This window comes from Canis lupus, chromosome 3 (assembly GCF_048164855.1).
Source record: "Canis lupus baileyi chromosome 3, mCanLup2.hap1, whole genome shotgun sequence".
NCBI lineage: Eukaryota > Metazoa > Chordata > Mammalia > Carnivora > Canidae > Canis > Canis lupus.
Genome location: NC_132840.1, coordinates 16,789,069 through 16,808,076, shown reverse-complemented (window position 1 = coordinate 16,808,076; position 19,008 = coordinate 16,789,069).

Genomic DNA, 19,008 nt, shown 5'->3' with positions numbered 1-19,008 from the left:
CTGTACTTATAATGCCAATAACAGTAGTTTAGATGCTCAACAATGACAAAAGAGATAAATACTTAGTATATATTCGTTTGACTTATTATTATGTAGCAGCTGAAATAATGTACTTAAAAGAGGTATGTCTTAAAAAATAAATCTAAAGAGACTTGAGGATATAAACAAGCATTTACAGTGATCATCTCTAGTGGTCAGATTATGGATAAATATTAATTCCTTCATTCTGCTTATCTCTATTTGCTATTTTTAATAATGGATGATTATTTTTCATCGAAATTGATACTGAAGTGTAACATACTCACCGAAAAGTGCTCAGATCATAAGTGAATGATTCAATGCACTTTAATAGGGTGAACGCACCTTACATGCTCCAGATCGAGAAACAGAACAGCTTGGTTTTGTCCTGGTTTTGAATTTTCCAGTAATGCAATCAAGAGTTTAGCACTTTTTTTTTTTTTCCCATGGACTTCTTCCTATTACTGTTGTACTTTTGAAATTCAGCCAGGTAGTTGCATTTAGTGATAGCATGCTCGCTGGCATTGCTGTGTCACGTTCCATTCCGTGTCTCTAGCTTTGCACGACTGGTGGGGTTTTTCCACTTTGGGGTTATTCCAGTTGCTGTGGTGCTGCAAATGTTCTTACATGGCCTTTGATGAACATGCATAAACCTTTCTGTGGTAGGGTATCCCGGGGTGGAATTTCCGGGTCAGAGAATAATAACTTTTCTCACTCAAAAAATGTAGAAGTTAAAATTCAATAATATTTAAAACTCCATTTGGCAAAAGCAAAAGCGGAGAAGGGTCAAGAAATCCAGATTGGGATAGAAGCTACTGTATTTTCCGTGTAACAGACACAAAGAAAACTTAGAATAAACCCAAAAGAAAGAAGCAAACATACAAAACACGAAGCCAGCTAAACTAAAACTAACTAAAACTGAAATCCTAGGTCATGTGAAGGAATAACATTTCTGTTTCTTTGCTTTGTCTTCTCTCCCAACAATACTTTGAGTAATCATTGCTTTGCTGTTCTCCCAGGCAATATCGTTATTTTGAAAGGATTCTGCTAACAGGTTCCTCAGGACACAGAAACCGAACTATTGTGTTGACTTATTTTCCACTGTGAAGGATTCATTGCTAATTCACACTTCTTCTAACCACATCTTCAGCACAGTATCTGCTATGTTCTGATTCTATCCATGTTTCCATAACTCCTCGGGAAGGCCTTCATCCTCTGTGATTATTTTGCGCTTCTCAGAACATTTTGGGTTCAGGAGCTGGAAATGATGGGGAATTAAACTGGAAGTTGCTTGTAGCAGGGCAGAGAGGGGTGAACCACAGTAAGTTCTTTTTGCATCCCTAAGTGTTAGTGTCCCTATCTATGATGTGGTCCTAATAACCACTTTTGTGGTAAGTTGCCAGTTAGCTGTCTAGGGCAGTGCCTGGTGCATAACAGGTGTGCAGGAAGTGACGGCCACCACCACCACCACCACCATCATCATCTCCTCTGGGAAAGAACATCAGTTCAATGTGGAATCACTAAGCCCTTTCTCTCTCTTCTGGAGAGTGGCGAGCGAGACCTCTGTACAAACTCCCAGGGCATCTGGGTTGTGCATGATGGAGGGAAAGACCCACATCAGGAGGGGAGGAGGGATGCTCTCCTTGTGGCTGGACAGAGTCAGTCCCTTAAACCCTCTTATGCAGGCAGAACTTCAGAGACTTCCACCTCTGGGTCATAGGAGATTTTCTACTCAACTTGAGACATCACAAGTTGCTGAGATGAGATTGATCATCTCCTGCTGAGAGAGATTAATGCTTCTGAAAATACTCCTTGACTTTTCATACTTGGTTAGTTTTTCCTTTACTCATGTGTACTTACCACCAATTTAGTGTGTCCCAGCCCTATGTTATGTACTAGAGGTTAGAAGATTGTACAAATTTATGGCCCAAGAGGAACTGAACAGCCTGCATGCAAGTGTGGACATGAGTGAGCTCATGGGTACCTAAAAGTGCCTACATGCACACTGAGAAGTCAGCCCTGCAAGGGGTGACTCATACCATGTACATTTCATACACCTCCCGCCTACTGTCTAAAGTATCTGGTCTGTCACTGGATAGTGTTTTCTGATTGAATGAATGAGAGAGAGAGAAAGAGAGACAGGCAAAGCCAGAGTGGAAAGGAAGGGCGAGGGGAAGGAGGAATGAATAATCTCTCCCAACTTCCCCATCCCTGTGCTTGCTCACTCCTCTGTGACAGCGGTCACTCCTTTGCCTCTAGAAATCTGCCATTGGTTACACACCTGTCTCTTCTCAGAGGTCACAGTGGCCTTCTATCCCTGGTGCCTTCACAGTGACTGTCCTATAATAGCATCATCAATAAATACCTGCTGAATGGATGCTTTGTAACTTAGAAATATTACCAGGTGTCACCGGGAAAAGGCTAGCCGGCAGGGGCGATTGCAAGAAGTCAGTAAGAGGCTGTTGTGGCAATTGTAAGCCATTTGGGAGTGAGATGGAGGGGGCATGAACTAAAGCAGAGACAAAGGCTGGAGAGAAAAGAGCAAGCAGTGAAGAGGTTGGGAAAAAAAGTCAACAGTTTGGCAGCCAGTTGGCTGCAGAAGGTGAGAGAAGAAGGAAGAGCCAAGAACAACACTGAGATCCTGAGCATAGGCAGCTTGGTAGGAAAAATGGCACCGTGAATTCCAACTGGTTTTGGAGCAAAGTCAATGAGGATAATTGATGGATAAAGGGATAGATGGGGAGCATGAGAGAGGGAAGCACCAGCATGGCACCAGAGCTCAAAGATCCCAGAGCACCTTCGAGGTGTTGATTTTTTTTCCCATTCCTTGATCTGTTTTCACTGACAAGGCAAAGAGGAGACTGAAGGTTTTTCGTGGCAGATGAGACCAATAAGGTTAATGAAACATAGCGATGAATGCCCCCTCCTCTTGGAATCACGAGGATTAACTTTATTTCTGTCTTGTTGCTTTGGGAAACTTTTCTGGATTTATTCACATGTTCACAGTTACTTGTTGGCTTTCTGGCCTCCTAGATGAGGTTAGTGTGATGGTGAGTGAACAGAGATGTGATCCCTGCCCCAACAGGGATTGTGAGACGGGCTATGGCTGCCCCATGACCATCTATATCCTTGTGGAGCTGCTCATCTGAAGAGAGCAAAGGACAGGAGGTGGAGGCCCTGCCAACTTACAGGAAGTATCTTGGGATGCTCGAGAAGGAGCGGCTCTCCAGCAGAGATCTAGATGGGGAGGATGTAACGGAGGAGTTAAGAGGAGAAGAAAGAATATTCTAGAATGAAGCAAGAGCAGCTGTAAGGTCCTGTAGCAGAAGGGAGCTAAATAAATAGAAGAGCAAGAAAAGCCTATCTGTTGAGCTAGAGCTAAGAGGTGTCCTGGAGGCGGGAGAGGCCAGTGAGAGAGGCTGAAGCCAACTCAAATAGGACTTTGTGGGCCGAGTTAGGGATGCAGAACCTGCTAGAGGGAATGAATCCCAGCTCTTGACGTCAAATAAGAAATTTCTCAATAATTCTGATTCCCATGGTGGAACTTGCTGGGGGCCTGCCCACCAGACCGCAGCCTGCCCTACTGAAGGGGATTGTAAGGTGCTCAGTAGGTCGCCACTGCTAAGACATTAGCGTGCCTCTCCTCATTCTTTCCAGTCTGATGTAATCTTTCCGAGGACTGGCAGCAGTTGCAAGAAAACTGTTTCAGATATCTATTAATATTTTAACATGCTTTTAAGAAAATTTGGCCTTTTGTTGAGCTGGTCTCAGAGCAGACATATATCACAGTTCATGATAGACATTACACTTATTCCTATTCAGTGGGTATATTTCTCTTGTTTGGATTCATTTTTAAACATCTATTATTAAAAAAATCTTTCTTGCCAGTTATGTGTTTGCTCCTACAGTTCCTAAGCTTGTTTACTCTGAGCAAGTTACTCTGTCCTCCCCCTCCCCCTGAGGAATGGCATGCATCGAATTTTCTGACCAGGACTATCTGAGATTACTGCTCTCAAATTAAACAAAGAACCATCTGGAACTCAGAGGCCAGACCAGAATGCCTAGTAACAACCAAGTGCTTTGCACTTGGGGAAAAAGAAAAAAGACCCTTTTTTTAAAAAACAAATATTTATTGAAACTTTACTATGTCCAGGCACTCTATACAATGCTTACATATGGGTCATCTCATTTTTTTTCTCATGACAACACTTTAAGATGATTGTTGTGTATCAATATTTAACAGATGAGAAAAGTAAAGCTTTCTTTCTGGGGGCGGGGGGTGTGGTGATAAATAGCCTACCTGTAGGCAGACTTTAAACTCATCTCTGTCCAAGAACAAGGTGTGCTTTATCTCCCTAGAGCATCATACTAGTTCTTTCTTCCAATCTCTAAAAAGAAGCTGTTGACCTTCTAGAATATTCTAGCCCAGATGCTTTAAATGGTAGTAGGATGAGCTCAGGGGCTCGTTGGGAGATTATGCTGGTGAAGGTTATCAGTGTACAGAAGACACAGGAGCTGAGACCTGAAAAATTCAGAGGAGCTAGTATAAGGAGAGTTTGAGGCACAGTATTTAAGGCAGAGGGAATAGCACATGTGGGTTTTCTGGGGTAAGAAAAGCAAGAGCTTGGTGTGTTTGTGGAATAGGGAAGAGTCCAACATGGCTAGAGGATGAAGTGGTGGAAATAAGTGTTATGAGGCAGTCAAGGGCTGGATCATGAGGGTCTTGTTGGTCTGCCTAGAAGGTAGATGTCGGGATCCCTGGGTGGCGCAGCGGTTTGGCGCCTGCCTTTGGCCCAGGGCGCGATCCTGGAGACCCGGGATCGAATCCCACATCGGGCTTCCGGTGCATGGAGCCTGCTTCTCCCTCTGCCTATGTCTCTGCCTCTCTCTCTTTCTCTCTCTGTGACTATCATAAATAAATAAAAATTAAAAAAAAAAAAAAAAAAAAAAAAAAAGAATAGAAGGTAGATGTCTTTCTAAGTGTGGTAGCTAGGCAAGCTAAAGATGGCCACATATTCTGAACACTTCCCATTATTGGGTGGCAGTGTGTCCTTCCCCTAGAATCTAGGAGGCTGTCTTCTTTGAGCAATGGAATATTCCAGAAGTGATACCATGCCAATTTCCCATCCCTGGCTTCGAGGGAGCAGCATCTTGCACTTTTTGTTTTGAAATACTCCCTGGGAGCCCTAAGACACTATAAGAATCCAAATGACCCTGAGACTGCCATGTTGGAGTGGTGACATATAGTTGCTCCAGTCAACAATCCCCTCTGAGCCCAGCCCTCTAGCCACCCCAACCAAAGCACCAAAATATGTGAGCAAAGCCATCTTAGGACCTCCAAGCCAGGCCATCCATCAGCTGAGTATCCCATGTGACCTCCCCAAGTGACCTCAGTCGACTCTGCTTGAAGCAGAAAAACCATTCAGCTAAGCCCTGTCCAGATTCCTGATGTGCACACTGTGGTCGTTTTAAACCACTACTTTTTGACGTAGATTGTTGCATAGCAGTGGACACTCAGAACAGATGAGTCATTGGGAGGATGCCAGGGAGTTGTGATTTGTGAATAAGCTATAGAGAGATGACTGTGGCTACTGTGTAGAGACTGGGAGGGCAGGAGTGGAATTGGGAAGTTGGAGTCTAGAGTTTATTTCAGTCATCCAGGTGAGACCATAAGGAACAACACCAGAAAAGCAGTGAATCTGATATACGCTTTGAAGAAAAATAAGAACAAAACCCAGAACTCACTGATAGGTTGAACGTTGGATAGTTAAGTAGGAGGAATAGAGGATAACTCCTGTTACCCTAAGATTGTAGAGAAGTCGCACTGCGTTTCCATGACACAGATAAAGCATTGGCCTTGCTTGGGTTTTGCTCCTTATAGATGTCCCTCTCTCCAGGAAGGACAGGTGAATGCCCTTGCAAGGGGCACAAGAAGGGTTTGGCTGCTTCAGTGTGGGCAGAGTGAGATCTACTTGGGACCTCATCTGTCTAGAAGTGTCATTGCCAGTGGGCCACCCTACACACTGAGTGTTCCAGAGTTGGCTGTCTTAATGGCTGCTGATCTCTGACACCAGCTTGTTGCCCATCTCTCCTTGCCAACTCTCATTGCCAGCAGATGATCTCCACTCTCAGTCCAAAGAGGAAGGACTCAAAACGAACCACCTTCCAACGTCTTTTCCCCACCTGTTCGCAGCACTAATGGAAAGCCTCAATGCCCTCCTTTTCCCATCCAGAAATTTGCCAGGTACACTTTTGCCAGGTGATCCCCTAGGGAAGGAAAGTTTTGGAGGACAGAGATGTCTAAGTCTCCTCTGGTTGACCCACTAACTAGTTGTGTGGGAGTCAGGCTCCTCTTATCAGCATTTTATTTCAGGCTCTTGGCTGAGTCACCCCCATGCCATTTCTGGTGAGTGTCGATGAGGGAGCAGCTTGAGAAGGTCAGGAGAGGTCACCAGTGGAGGAGGCCATCTTTGAGTATTTGGAGGCCCAGCCTTTGGTGGATTTCAGTTCCCTTTCAACTTATTGCTTCACTCCAGCTGGGGCTCAGGTCATGGAGATTTGCTCTTGTCCAAAGTTTTCATGATTGGAGATTAGCCGGGTGCCCTTGTGTGTGCCAAGCCTTGAAGCCATCATGGAGGGTGGAGGCATTTGCAATGGCTGAGATCTGTCAGTTTGCCATCTGGCCTTAGACTTGGGGCAGCTTCCCGAATGTCTCCGTTTCCAAATGTCAGTGAGAGACCAGGCTACAGTTTCTCCAAAGCCACTTCCATCTACACAAATTCTCAAGTTCTGGGTGTTGACATCCCTGAAACTACTGCAAGAAAAAGAAAGAAAAGGAAATATTTCACAAACACACCAATGAGCAAAACATCTTGGAGGTACATGGTTCTTTCAGGATGCATGATATCAGAGTATCTTTCTGCCTTCAAAAAGAACAGCTGAACTCATTTCTTGGGACACAATAATGTTTGCCTAAATGTGGAAGGCAGTGCCATGCAGAAGGAAAATATGGCCTTGGAATGAGACAGACTTGAATTTGACTCCTGAGAATGACTGCAGTCATTAGAATGCTAGTTCCATGCAAACAGGGGTCTGGTCTGACTTGTTCATTCTTACAACCCAGTGCCCGGTACAGAGCAAATTCTCTAGAAGTCTTTGTTTTGCCGGGGGAATTAATTAATGAAGTTCTTCTACTTACTAGCTGTGAAACTTTAGGCAGTTAACTTCTCTAAGCTCTAGTTACCTCATTTGTAAAGCTGTGGAGAGTTGATAATGAGGATTGAATAAGAGAGAATTCATAAGCTCAATGTACCATTCCTTGAGCTCCTACTGCATGCCCAGTGCTGTTCTAGGTACTGATGATATAGGAGGGAACAAAGCAGCTAAAACTCCCAGCCCTCATGGATCCTGTTTTCCAGTAGGGAAGATAGACAATAAACAAACAAACAAACAAACAAAAACTATGGTGCATTAAAAAGTGATATATCAAGTGTAGAAATTTAAAGCAGGAAATGGAGTGGGAAGTCCAAAGCAAGAAGTTCCGGTTTTAAATTAGGAGAGAAGGTCAAGGAAGGCTTGACTGGAAAGCTGATATTTAAGCAAAGACTAAAGATGTTACAGAGTCAATCATGTGGATATCAGACTGAAGAGCATGGAAAGGTCCTGAGGTAGGAGCTTGAGTGACACGTTCCAGAAACAGAGGCTAGATGTTATGCCTAGAGTGGGCAGAGCGAAGGAGAAAAGTAAGAGATGAAGCCAAAAGATAGCAGGAGCCATCTCGTTAGAGACTTGAAGGGCACTTGGAGAAAGTCTCTAGCAACTGCTCTGAGAAGGGGTATGTTTCCAGTAACATGCCTGGTACGTAGCAGGCTCTTCACAAATATCTACACATTCCTTTTGTGAAAACTGACCAATATCAGTCTTCTCATATTCGTGTGCGAAAATCCACTACCATCTCATGGATTTCCTGGAAAAGATACTATCCTAGACTTGTGGAACCTGAGCTCTAGAAAAGATATAGAGACCTGGTCCCGATTGTTCAAAATTAGATATCACCTTCTCTACCCCTAACTCATACCATTCTCTTCCCTGGCAGGTGCTTTCAGGCAGACAAAACCTGAAGCCCTGAGAACTGGGGACATGACTTATTCCACAGTTGTTATAAAAAGAACTTCAGTGAGATGGAAGAGTCAGGCCCCAGACAAGATGCCCTCTGAAGGATTCCTTGCCTGGGTGATCCCTAGGTTCATCTTAGAGCCAGAGATCCCCTCCTCTGCTTCTATGGGAGAGCAGGGAGCAGTTGGGGAAGCCTGCAGATGGGAAGACTCTAGCCTCAGAGCAGGCCTGCGGAGAGCCGAGAGGCCGGGATCTTTCTGCACTTGTCACTCATTGAACAAATGGAGTGTGTGATAACACAGAGCATCACAGATTGGCCTGGTCTGGTGTCTGGTCAATCTTTTCCCTCTTGTGAAAGTACTTAACCACTGGCAAGGCATGTGAGAGCTGAAGGGCCTGAAGAGTTTTGGTTATATGAAGTCTTGCAGAAGTAGAATAATGAAGTAGCGAAGTGCTGGTTGTTGAGTACCTACGGCATGCAAGGGCGTGGGCGTTCATTCGATAGGTCCATGCCATCCGATGCGGTAGCCACCAGGTATGTGTCACTATTTTTACATGAGGTTAAATTAACTAGAATTCAATAAAACAGAAAATTCAGGTCCTTGGTCACACTCGCCACATTCCAAGGGCTTAGTAGCCACATGTGGTCAGCACAGATATAGAACTTCCGTCATCGAAGAAAGTTCTGTTGGACAGCACTGCTCTGTGTCCTTGAGTCCTCCAGGGACTGGGTAAAGGCAGCGCTAGGTCCCCCATTGGGTGGAGGAGAAGGAGCCTTAGGGGGATGGAGCCTTAGGGGTGGGGCCAAAAAGAGGTGGAGCCAGGAAGAGGTGGAGCCTCTGAGACTGCACCTGGAAGGCTGAAAGCTCTTGTGTTTTCAGGATTTTACACAGTGGAAACTCAAGAGCCATGGAGCAACAGCTTGAGGATGCTGAGGGCTGCACGCTTACAGAAAGCAGCGCTTTCCATTTTAAACACTACTCCCCTCCCACTCTGTCCCCCTCCCTTCCTTCCTTTCTTGGGCTGTGGCAGGTTAGATTGATGCAGGGAGATAGCAATCACTCCATTCCATTCTGTTGTTGTTTTATTTTTTGTTTTTCCCTAGGGGTAACTGTAAAGAATCACTTAGAAGAGAGACAGAGAGGGGAGAAAAAGAAAAGAGATAGGATTCTTTTTGAATCCTAACAGCAATCATGAGTTGGGTATTGGTGTGCCCTTTACACAGGTGAGAAAACTGAGGCCCAAAAAGAAGACTTGTCCCAAGTGACAGAGATAATGGGTCTGGGATTCAAGCCAGGGGCTGACTGGTCACAGAATCTGTGTCTTCTTTCCACCGGGCCAGGCAGCCCCTGTGGTTGCCACAGTTTCAGTGGGGTCATTTCCCATGATTTCTTCCTTCTCCCCATCACACACCCTCAACTCCTAGACCTTAGAGGCTAGGCATCTAGTTGAGGGCTGATTGTGAGCTCCCCAAAACCTCCTTTGTGGCACTTTTTTTTTTCTTTTAATAATCAAGCAAATAAATGTGAAAATACAACATGATCGGAGATTTGGTCATCGAGGGGGCCATCTGCCACAAACTAGTTTAGGGTCTGTTTCCCCTTGTAACTTATCTGTGGAGCTCATAACTGCAATTCCAAAAAGTGTCTAGCCCAAATACTTACCTCAGTCAAAACAGTCTTATTTTATTTTACTTTTTTAAAGAAATGGCAGCCTAAAGTGATCATCTGAATATTTCGAGCAGGAGAGCCAGCTACAAAACTTCCAGCGGCTGGTGCAAAATGAAATGTGAGCTCTTTATTCAGAAATCAGGAGAAAAAAGTGTCATTCATGGTATGAAAATGTAAAGGCTTTTCCTTTCTTCCATGGTGTCTTTCTCAAATCACCATGGTGTTTTTTCATTAGCAATTTAATGTCATTCTAAGTGATGGAAAATGAAAACTTTGAATTATTAGCATGAGTTTTAACAAATCCACCTCTAACTCACTTAATACCATTTGTAAATGCAAGTGTGAGAGTATTGAACTTACTGTGTGAAATTGCCAAAATTATACAACGTGTATCTTGTAGCTCAAACATGCAAATGCACTCCGTTCTTTATCAGGACAGTGGAAATGCCGTACAAAATGAACTCAGCTGCTTTTATTCCGGTTCTTGATACTCCCAAGTCCTACCGATGTTCTCTACCTTGACTTCCTGATTGGCAGGGCAGGACTGGAAGGAAAGGGAACTATGAGTTGCCCAATCTTTCCCTGTGCATCTGGCTCATCATTTTCAACCTAAGTGGTTGCCTAATACAAGGAAGAAACACAAGTAAGACAGGATATGATAGGGCTCCTTGGTCACTCATGTTCCTTAGGATGGTACTGCATTCTTTGTGTGTTGAAAGCGAGTTCTGGTTCAAATGGAAAGTGTGTCCTCCTAGGGCCATTGGCTCTCTAAAACTTGTTCAGTTGTTGATGTAAGGTGTGTACGTGGTACTGTCTTTGGGTCTCGTTAAACTCCCATGCATTGTGCCCACCCCCCGCCAACCTCCCCACCGCCCAGAATTCCGTGCTTTAGGGATGGTGAAAATGCCATATGCAGCCAGGAAGGCAACGATGGGTGGACAGACATAATGAGGTATCGTCTGTGTTCACGTGCATGCTCCTTTGTCCCATGGGACTTCACTTACAAAACACAAGTTCAGAGATGAAATTATTAGGGATTTCAAAACAGTGATAGCAGAGTACTAAACCATCGCCAGGATCCTGCTGAGTGTGGGCCCCAGGCGACCACATAGGTTTCTGTGAGCCAGTGATGCCTGAACTCACCTGTCCATAGGAACCACCAGGGAGCTTTCTAAAACATACATCCTAGCCCTGCAGCAGTTGTCTTGAATCAGAATTTCTCAAGAAGAGCTTAAGGACTTTCTTTTTTCTTTTCTTTTCTTAACTTTTACAAGCTCCCAGATGACTATTATAATCAGGAAATCTGGGAGAAGTCAAAGCTGGACATACTAGATGGGAACATAGAAGCTCTTGAGGTTGACAAAGCTAGGCTAGAATCAGCCCTGGTCCTGGTTGGGTGAAGCTGGGCTGCATAACCCCGAGGGTCCCCAATTTCTTTATTTGTCAAAAGGACTCAAATTGATGATACGTCTCCAGCAGTTTGCATGAGGAGGTAATGAGTTCGCATATGTAAGCCAGTTTGGGGAACGAGCTCACACTCAGTGGAAGGTGGCTAAGGTTCTTTTGATTAGGGAAGTCAACATCCGGTAAGATGAGGAAATGTTTTGCATATCTGGGGCTTCACATGTGATAACCCTCCTCCTCTTTTTCCAAGTATTGACCATTTAACTGTCTCTGCGGGTGTCAAATCCTTTGAGTCTCTGGGTTCCTTGCACGTGATGGTCTGAACCTTTACTTCCTTTAATATAAGCACTTTGAAAGTAAAATAAGACTTCCCAAGGCCCTGGCTTCCCTGCAAAATGTAGATTGCATCGAGTCTGTTCTGACTGCAGACAGGCAGCCCCTGTGACTTTGTCTGTTGGGCGTTGTTGCTTCCCTGAACCCTGTGGGTGATGCTCATTGTATTCCCAGCCTGGGAGGTGGGGCTCCGTCCACAGTGGCCTCACCTGGCAGCCCCTGAAACAAGACACGACTGATCAATAGCAAGACTATCACCAGAGTGGCTGGGCATGGACATGGGGACCCAACTTCCTCAGGGAAGTAGATGTTCAGTGAAGTCAAGCACTCACAGGACTAAAATAAAGAGAACTATTTCAAGAGGAGGAGAAACTTGACTCAGTGCAGAAGATTCCAGTCTCCACATGGCTGATCTTTGCATTCCCAGGAAGAACCAAAGGCAGGGAAGAAGTAATGACAGATTCAAGGGAAGTCTTTGAGTTTTCCATGTCATTTTCTTGGTGATCAACAGCAATAGCAACTAGTATTTATAGAGCACATGTTGCACACCAGGTGCTGTGGTAAGTCCTTCCCATGTGAGATCTTGGTAGGTCTTTATGAGTCTATGGTTCAGGCTACATTACAAAGGCAAACAGCTCCCAAGTCACCATGGCCTAAGTAACCACTGGCTTGTTTCTTGCTTGTGCTATCTGTCCATCATGGGTCAGTGAGTGTCTCTGCTTCCACATCGTTCCCCTGCCAGGACCCCATCCTCTGACTGAGAACCCAGCTGGAGGTGACCAATTATGGTGGGACATGGAAAGAAGGCATGAGCAATTGCATCCCGACTTCCAAAACTTCTACCAGAAAAGCAACACACTTTAATTCTATTCGCATTTCATTGATTAAAGCAAGTCACATAGTTATACCTGATCTTAAGGGACTGTAAGGTACAAGCTTATCAGGTGTCTAGAAGCGTAGGAAATCCAACATATGAAAAAAATCCCTCACTGTGCATTAATATCATTATTATTACTATTGTTAATCCAATTTTATAGCTAAGGGAACCAAGACTTAGACAGTTTCTGAGACTTACCCAAGGTCACAAAAGCAACTTGAGACATGAACTTAGGCAATCAGGCCTCTATTCATAGACCCTACCCAGTCTATACTCCTGACGTCTATTTTCTACCTGGGTTTCCAAAAGATATTCAGTACCATGAGATTCCACCCTGCAGTTATTTTTTAAAGGTTGACTCTCTTACAGCTGAATTCTTGTTCCCTATTCCCGTTTCTTGAGGTTTCGAATGTCCTGACACTATTCCCAGGCTCAGGGGAAAGCTTACCACCATGAGAATGACAGCTGGTAAACCAGGGGTATTCTTAGCAACAGTAAACAAATATTCATTTTGCTGAAGGAAAAACACAACGGAACCTTAAATAGAGAGTCCAGGATGAAGAGGAGACCTCGAAATTATGCATTTGTTTATAGAAATCTGTGCCATTGAAAAGTTGACTTGGTGAGGAGATCAGATGACAATTACTGAAAGAGTCATTAGATCCTAACAGGTCAAATCTGCATGGACCAATGAGCATTTAAACCAAGTCCAGGTGTTGTCCTGAAAAGCACTGCTTTCGTGTTTTTGGAAACAGCACGTGCTGAGTAATTTTGAAGGAACATGGAAATCGCCAGAAGTTTCATGGTTCTGAGAAACTTCTCTGCTGTGAGATTATTGGCCTCTGGGTGTTATGGCATCATTTTGATGACAGGGAAATAAAGACATGTTGGTCCTGACCAATCCAGCCAATGCACAGACGTATGAGTGAGCCCAGCTGAGAGCCTGTCACCTCCCCCTCCAAAGAGGCAGTAGACTCTCAGAGCCTATAGCATGTCTAAGAGGAGAGCTGGGGCCTCTGATCACTAAATGTAAATGAAGAGGCCACCCACCAATATGTCATCCCTTTAATACATACTTGCCAAACTGAATATCCATTCCAGGCACTATGCCAGGCTCTGGAAGGGCAGCCTAAACATTAAAAGTGTCACGTTGAACTGTATAGTTCCGCAATAGGTCACAGGCTTCTACCCTCCAGGTACTTGTTCTTTCCATCCCCTTACTCACATGCCCTTCCAGGAGCCAACTCCTAGTCACCCTCTATAGCCCACCTCGAATCTCTTCTCTATTTTGAAGTCTAGCCCTAGCCACCCCAGGCAGAACTAACCACCCCTTCCTTTATATCTCTATATACTCTATAAGACCTCCACCTAAGCCCCAATCTCACTGTATTATAATTATACTAATATGTCTCCTGCACTGAGCTCAGAGATCCTCAAGAGCAGGGGCCCCCTCACCCCATCTCTCTTTCCGCTCTTGCTCATCTGTGCATCCCTAATGTCTTATCTTGAGTTAGGAACTTCCTAAATGATTTTTTAAGTTAATAGATGTCCAGGTAAACTCCACTTTGCCCCTCTTCTTTCCTACATGTTCTATCCCTTTTAGAAATCCAAATTGGAAATTAATGGAAGATGTGGGGGCAGTTCCTGAAAATGGAATGAGTTTGCACATGGAACCATAGAGTCCCTATGCCAGGCCAACAGCATTAGTGGTTGGATGGTTATCTGTGAAAGGTAGTTGGGGCAGGGAATCATAAAAACAGACACACCAGTATGTAACAGTGTGCTTTAACTTAAAACATGCAAGTGCAGGCACACCCTCACTGGTCTCTTTCCTAAGAGCAAGGCATTTGCTCTGAGCAGGCTGTGATGGAGAACCACATGTTCCCATGGCGTAAACCACACCCATAATGCATCATCTGCAACTTGGTGCTTCACTGTCTTTAAGGAGAACCTAGAGGCCCGCAGTCTAAAATTTTATCAATGGTTTGGATAGTCTTACCACATGTCACTGGACCACCTCATCTGCCTTTGACAAGTCTTCCAGAATATTCTCTGTGTTTGCACCACACCAACTGCTTTTTATGTCCATAGTTCATCCAAACTTTCTAAAATTCAGTGTCCTCACTATAAGGAGGACTATTTTTCATGATGACTAATAAGTAGCCATCACGTGCTAAGAACTTCCCGTGTGCTGGGTGCTGAGTCAACACTTGAAATTAAGGATCTCGATTTAATCCTCCTAACAGAAGATGTCATTGAGGCAAGTGCTATTGTCTCCCCAGGAAAAGTGGAGAGAACTCATGTTGCAAGGCATCAGAGAAGAATCATTGGAGCAATAGTTTTAGTTAGTAAAGAGCCTGGAAAGCAGGGGTCACAAGATCCCACCCTGCAAAACAATCCCATATAACAGGCCACGTACATTCAAGGCACTGGTCTAACTGCTTAAATTAGATGCACTCACTGAATTCTCACAGTGACTTTGTGGTGTGGTAAGCACCATTTATAGCACCATTTCACAGAGGAGGAAGCTGAGGCACAGGGTCACAGGTAGGAAGCGGTCCCCAAGTCCAGCCGGTTAAGCCACAGCTTTTTTTTTTTTTTTTTTTTTTTTTTTTAAGCCACAGCTTTAATTCCAGAATCTGCCATCCTAATTGGAATCATCTGCAAATAGTGTTAACAATCAGCCCCTGTCTTGCAGCATTTTGGCAAAGATCAAACAAAATCATGATCATTGCAATGAAATGCTTGTTCCCCGATAGTCACAGGACCAGTGTCTCCCCCACCGCCACCATCCACTTCCTTTAGTTTCTATGGGCATCATGGGCATTTGGCAATTATTACATTTTTCTAAATTCTTTCATGTTCTGCCTATAATGAGAATCAAAACAATTTCTGCTAGTGGGGGATTAAGCACCCAACTTCACCTTTGGAGATCAAAGACCACCACATCCATATACCATATAGAAAACACCTCCCCCTCAAAAAAAAGTCAATCTTCCATGCAGACACAATTTCTCTTGAAAGGTGACACAGTCCTTTAAAAATAGCTATGGGCTCCATTGTGCAAAGACAGTGACAGAGTCTGACGGCTTTTAGAGAGGTGTCATGTTCCCAGGCAGCCGGCTAGCATGGCTCATCCAGATCGAGATCAGTCATTCAATCCGGGGGAGAGTGCTAAATGTTAGAGGTTAAGCTGCTATGTTCTTATTACTAATCAAACTTCAACACCATGCCTGGCCTCCTCCAGTCCCTATAAGGCAACGGTGGATAATTGAGAGACTCCAGCTCAGGCTCCTGGCTTCAGAGGCCCACTGTTCCCAGTCCCCGGAGAGCCCCACATCCTCCCTAGATGAGGGGCTCCCAAGACTCTCCCAGAACACTAGCAACCTGAGGTTAGGGCAGGCACCCTCTGCTTCTCCACTGAGGACACGACAGACAGCCGGGGATGTGGCTCCTTGGTGCAAACTCTGGTAAGCAGCTCTCTCTGTGTGCCCACCCTAGACAGAATGAGCTGCCAGGGTTTGGTGTTCTTGACACCACCCATTCCCTTTCCTCACCAACACCGATTTTGAAGGTGAATTGTGCAATTTGGGCCGCTCTTTACCTACCGTCAGAAGTGATGCACTGGAAAATGTCTACTCATCAGCTCTCTGGGGGTGGAGCAGCCCTAATTCGGAGCTTGTGCCAATTTCCGTGGCGTATATGCCCCCTGGCACAGCTGATTCAAGCTGACAAGGTGACGTCACTGAACACAGACTGAGGAAGAGATGTGCGTAGTTGGATGTCATGGGGACCCTGCCGGTCAAAGGACTGGTGGATGTTCCGATGTCATCGCTGCTGGGTTGTCCATCATCCCCTCCACAGGGCAGTCCGAGTCCTCATTCCTTGTCTCTGTCAAGCAGGTCTTGCCTTTTCTGAGATTTCATGGAAATGCCCACAGCACTTGTAGAAGAAGCAGAAAAGGCAAAACTTGCCCTACTTTGGTTTTCCAAGGTTGTGTCTGCTTGGTTCCCAAGCTCCTGGCTACAGAGTGATTTAGTAAAATTGTTTAATTGCTTTTCAAAAAAAAAGAAAGAAAAAGAGGAAAGAGAAAGAAAGAAAGAAAAAGAAAGAAAGAAAGAAAGAAAGAAAGAAAGAAAGAAAGAAAGAAAGAAAGAAAGAAAGAAAGAAAGAATATCATGTCCCCAGAGCCTGTGGGTATATACACATGATCTCATCTACCGCCTGTCAAAGTCCTGGCGGGTGGTATCATCCCTAACTTCTTCCCCCAACCCCCACTTTACAGATGAGGAAACAGACTCAGAGAAGCCATGTGCACAGGCCACTCGCCTTTTTAGTGGTGCTTCTGAGATTTGATACCATCTGCCTTGCTCCTAAACCCATGCTTTTAGGCACTACCATGTCCCAACCAATCCCCAAAGCATGTCATCCAAGGGCATGAACTATAGATAGGTAACAAGGCCGCGTGAGATTCCAAGGAAAGTTGAAAGAGAGGCATAGAGGAACACAAGACAGGAGAGAGGCAAGGAAGTTCAAGTGGATGAGATAAGCAGTCAATATATGTGCAATGCTCTTTGCATGGGAGCTGATCACAAGCATGGGGGCAGGTGGCCAATAGGACAGAATGGAGACGAGACACTTCTTTTCAGGGGAAGCTCCCCACATCCACATCCCGAGAATGGAATCAAGAATCCCTTATGTGGACCTGAGAGACACCACCACCCCTTTCCTCCCACTGCTCCATGTTCTTCCTTCTGGTCTCACTCAGAATAACTCTGTCCATTTAATAGGAACCCTTCACGTGTCATGAGATGGCATCCCAACATCCCATGGTCTTCTCTGGTCCAGGTTGAAGTCCTTCTACTTCCTAGTCCTGCCCCAGGCCTGAAACAGTGGGCTGATCCACCATTACGATGGCCACCTACTTCTGGAATCTCTCCCGAGTATGAGGGTACCTCTTTAAAGTGCATACGAGAACTAATCACCCTGGGACATTGGTGTGGCCTTGCTCTGTAGCACTCGCCTTAGGAACGACTGTGGCTTGATTTGGGTGGTTATCTGAATTCTTCTTCTTGGCTGGCTGCATCCCAAGGACAAAAACTGTAGCTGGTTTTGTTCCCCAGCGTGACCCCTCTTTTGGCATGATAAGAGCTCAGTAATCATTAGCTCTAGGTCCTCGGGGGTAGGGGGATGGTCTGATGAACCAAGAGGACAGAGTTCCAAACTGTCCTCTCTTCTACAAGATTCTTCAGCAAGGGTGGCCTCAGAACACTGGCATCCAATCAAAGAAACTCCTTGGTGTATCGTAGAACTTCCTGTTAAGTCACCATTCACAAACACCTCTGTCTGTAAGCTACTGGAACTGATGCTACCATCACTTCCTGAGACCTCATGCAGAGGTATGTCAGCATGCTCTTTGGGGTATAGGGTGACAAATGACCTGGTTTAGGAAAGAAAGTAATGACATTAAATACCCTCCTGACTCTCCATTTCCAGAGCAATGGGGGCCGGGTGTACAGGAGGATGTACGAAGGGGAAGGATTGGGCATACGGGGGCGTGTCACAGCTCTGAATTCACACTGGGCTCTGAATGTGCCTGGTTCCCTCACGCTGCCCAGCTTCCAGGGACACCCGGGTCTGTAGGCACCAGCCCGGTCCTACGTCAATTCCACCTTATTCAGGCCTCCCCGAAAAAGTGCATTTGGGTCTTTGCAGTGCTCTGCAATCTGTGGCCTTCCTGGGCTGTGAGAGGTGGCCTGTCCTGATGCTCATGGCATTGATCACTCCTGTTGGGGAAATGCCCCTGACATCAGAGCAGCCTCTGAATCATCCTGGCCGCAGCTGGCTTCCTGGCCTGCCTGGATCTTGGACTTGCCAGAAATGGGTTCCAGAGCAAGAATCTGGGGGAATCAGGTAGCTGACTTGGGCTTTATAACTGGAGGGGGATTCTGGTTTCATGATGAAACCAGCATGCTTGAAAATGAACTCTAGCACCATTTTCTGCCTCTCCGCGTGTCAGGCACATATACGCCCTCCATCTACTTTACCTCTCTCACTTGTCACAGAAAGGGTAAGTGACTTGTCCGCACATGACGCCTTTGAGGTGGGCTTCACCACCACATTCATGTGTTCCCAGGACTACTCCGTCTCCCCCTCCTCATGAGCTATCTAGTGCTGGATCTCTGAAGTTGGATGGGACGGTGTAGCTGTGTTGGGCTCCCTTCTCCCAAATGAACATCATGGAAATTAAGAAAGAAAAAAAAATCAGTGAGACCAGTGAACAAGAAGGCATCAGAGGTTGGCCTGCCTGTCACGTTCTCATTGGTTTAAGCTCCAGCTGATGAGCCTAGCACACTAGGCCGATCCTGGCGATGGTCACTGCAGTCTGCTGGGTGGGGCAGGGGGAACCACTGTGACAGCCCTCGGCTCCTGGGATCCAAGCAGATGGGCTGGATCTGCCCCTCCAGGAGCTCAACTTCCATCATGTCACAGGCATCTGAAAAACAAACAGTTCAACTGTGGGAGGAAAAGCCCCTGGCCACTGGTCCTGGTGCCCCTTCCTATGGGGCCAGGGGCTTTAAAGTGAAGCAG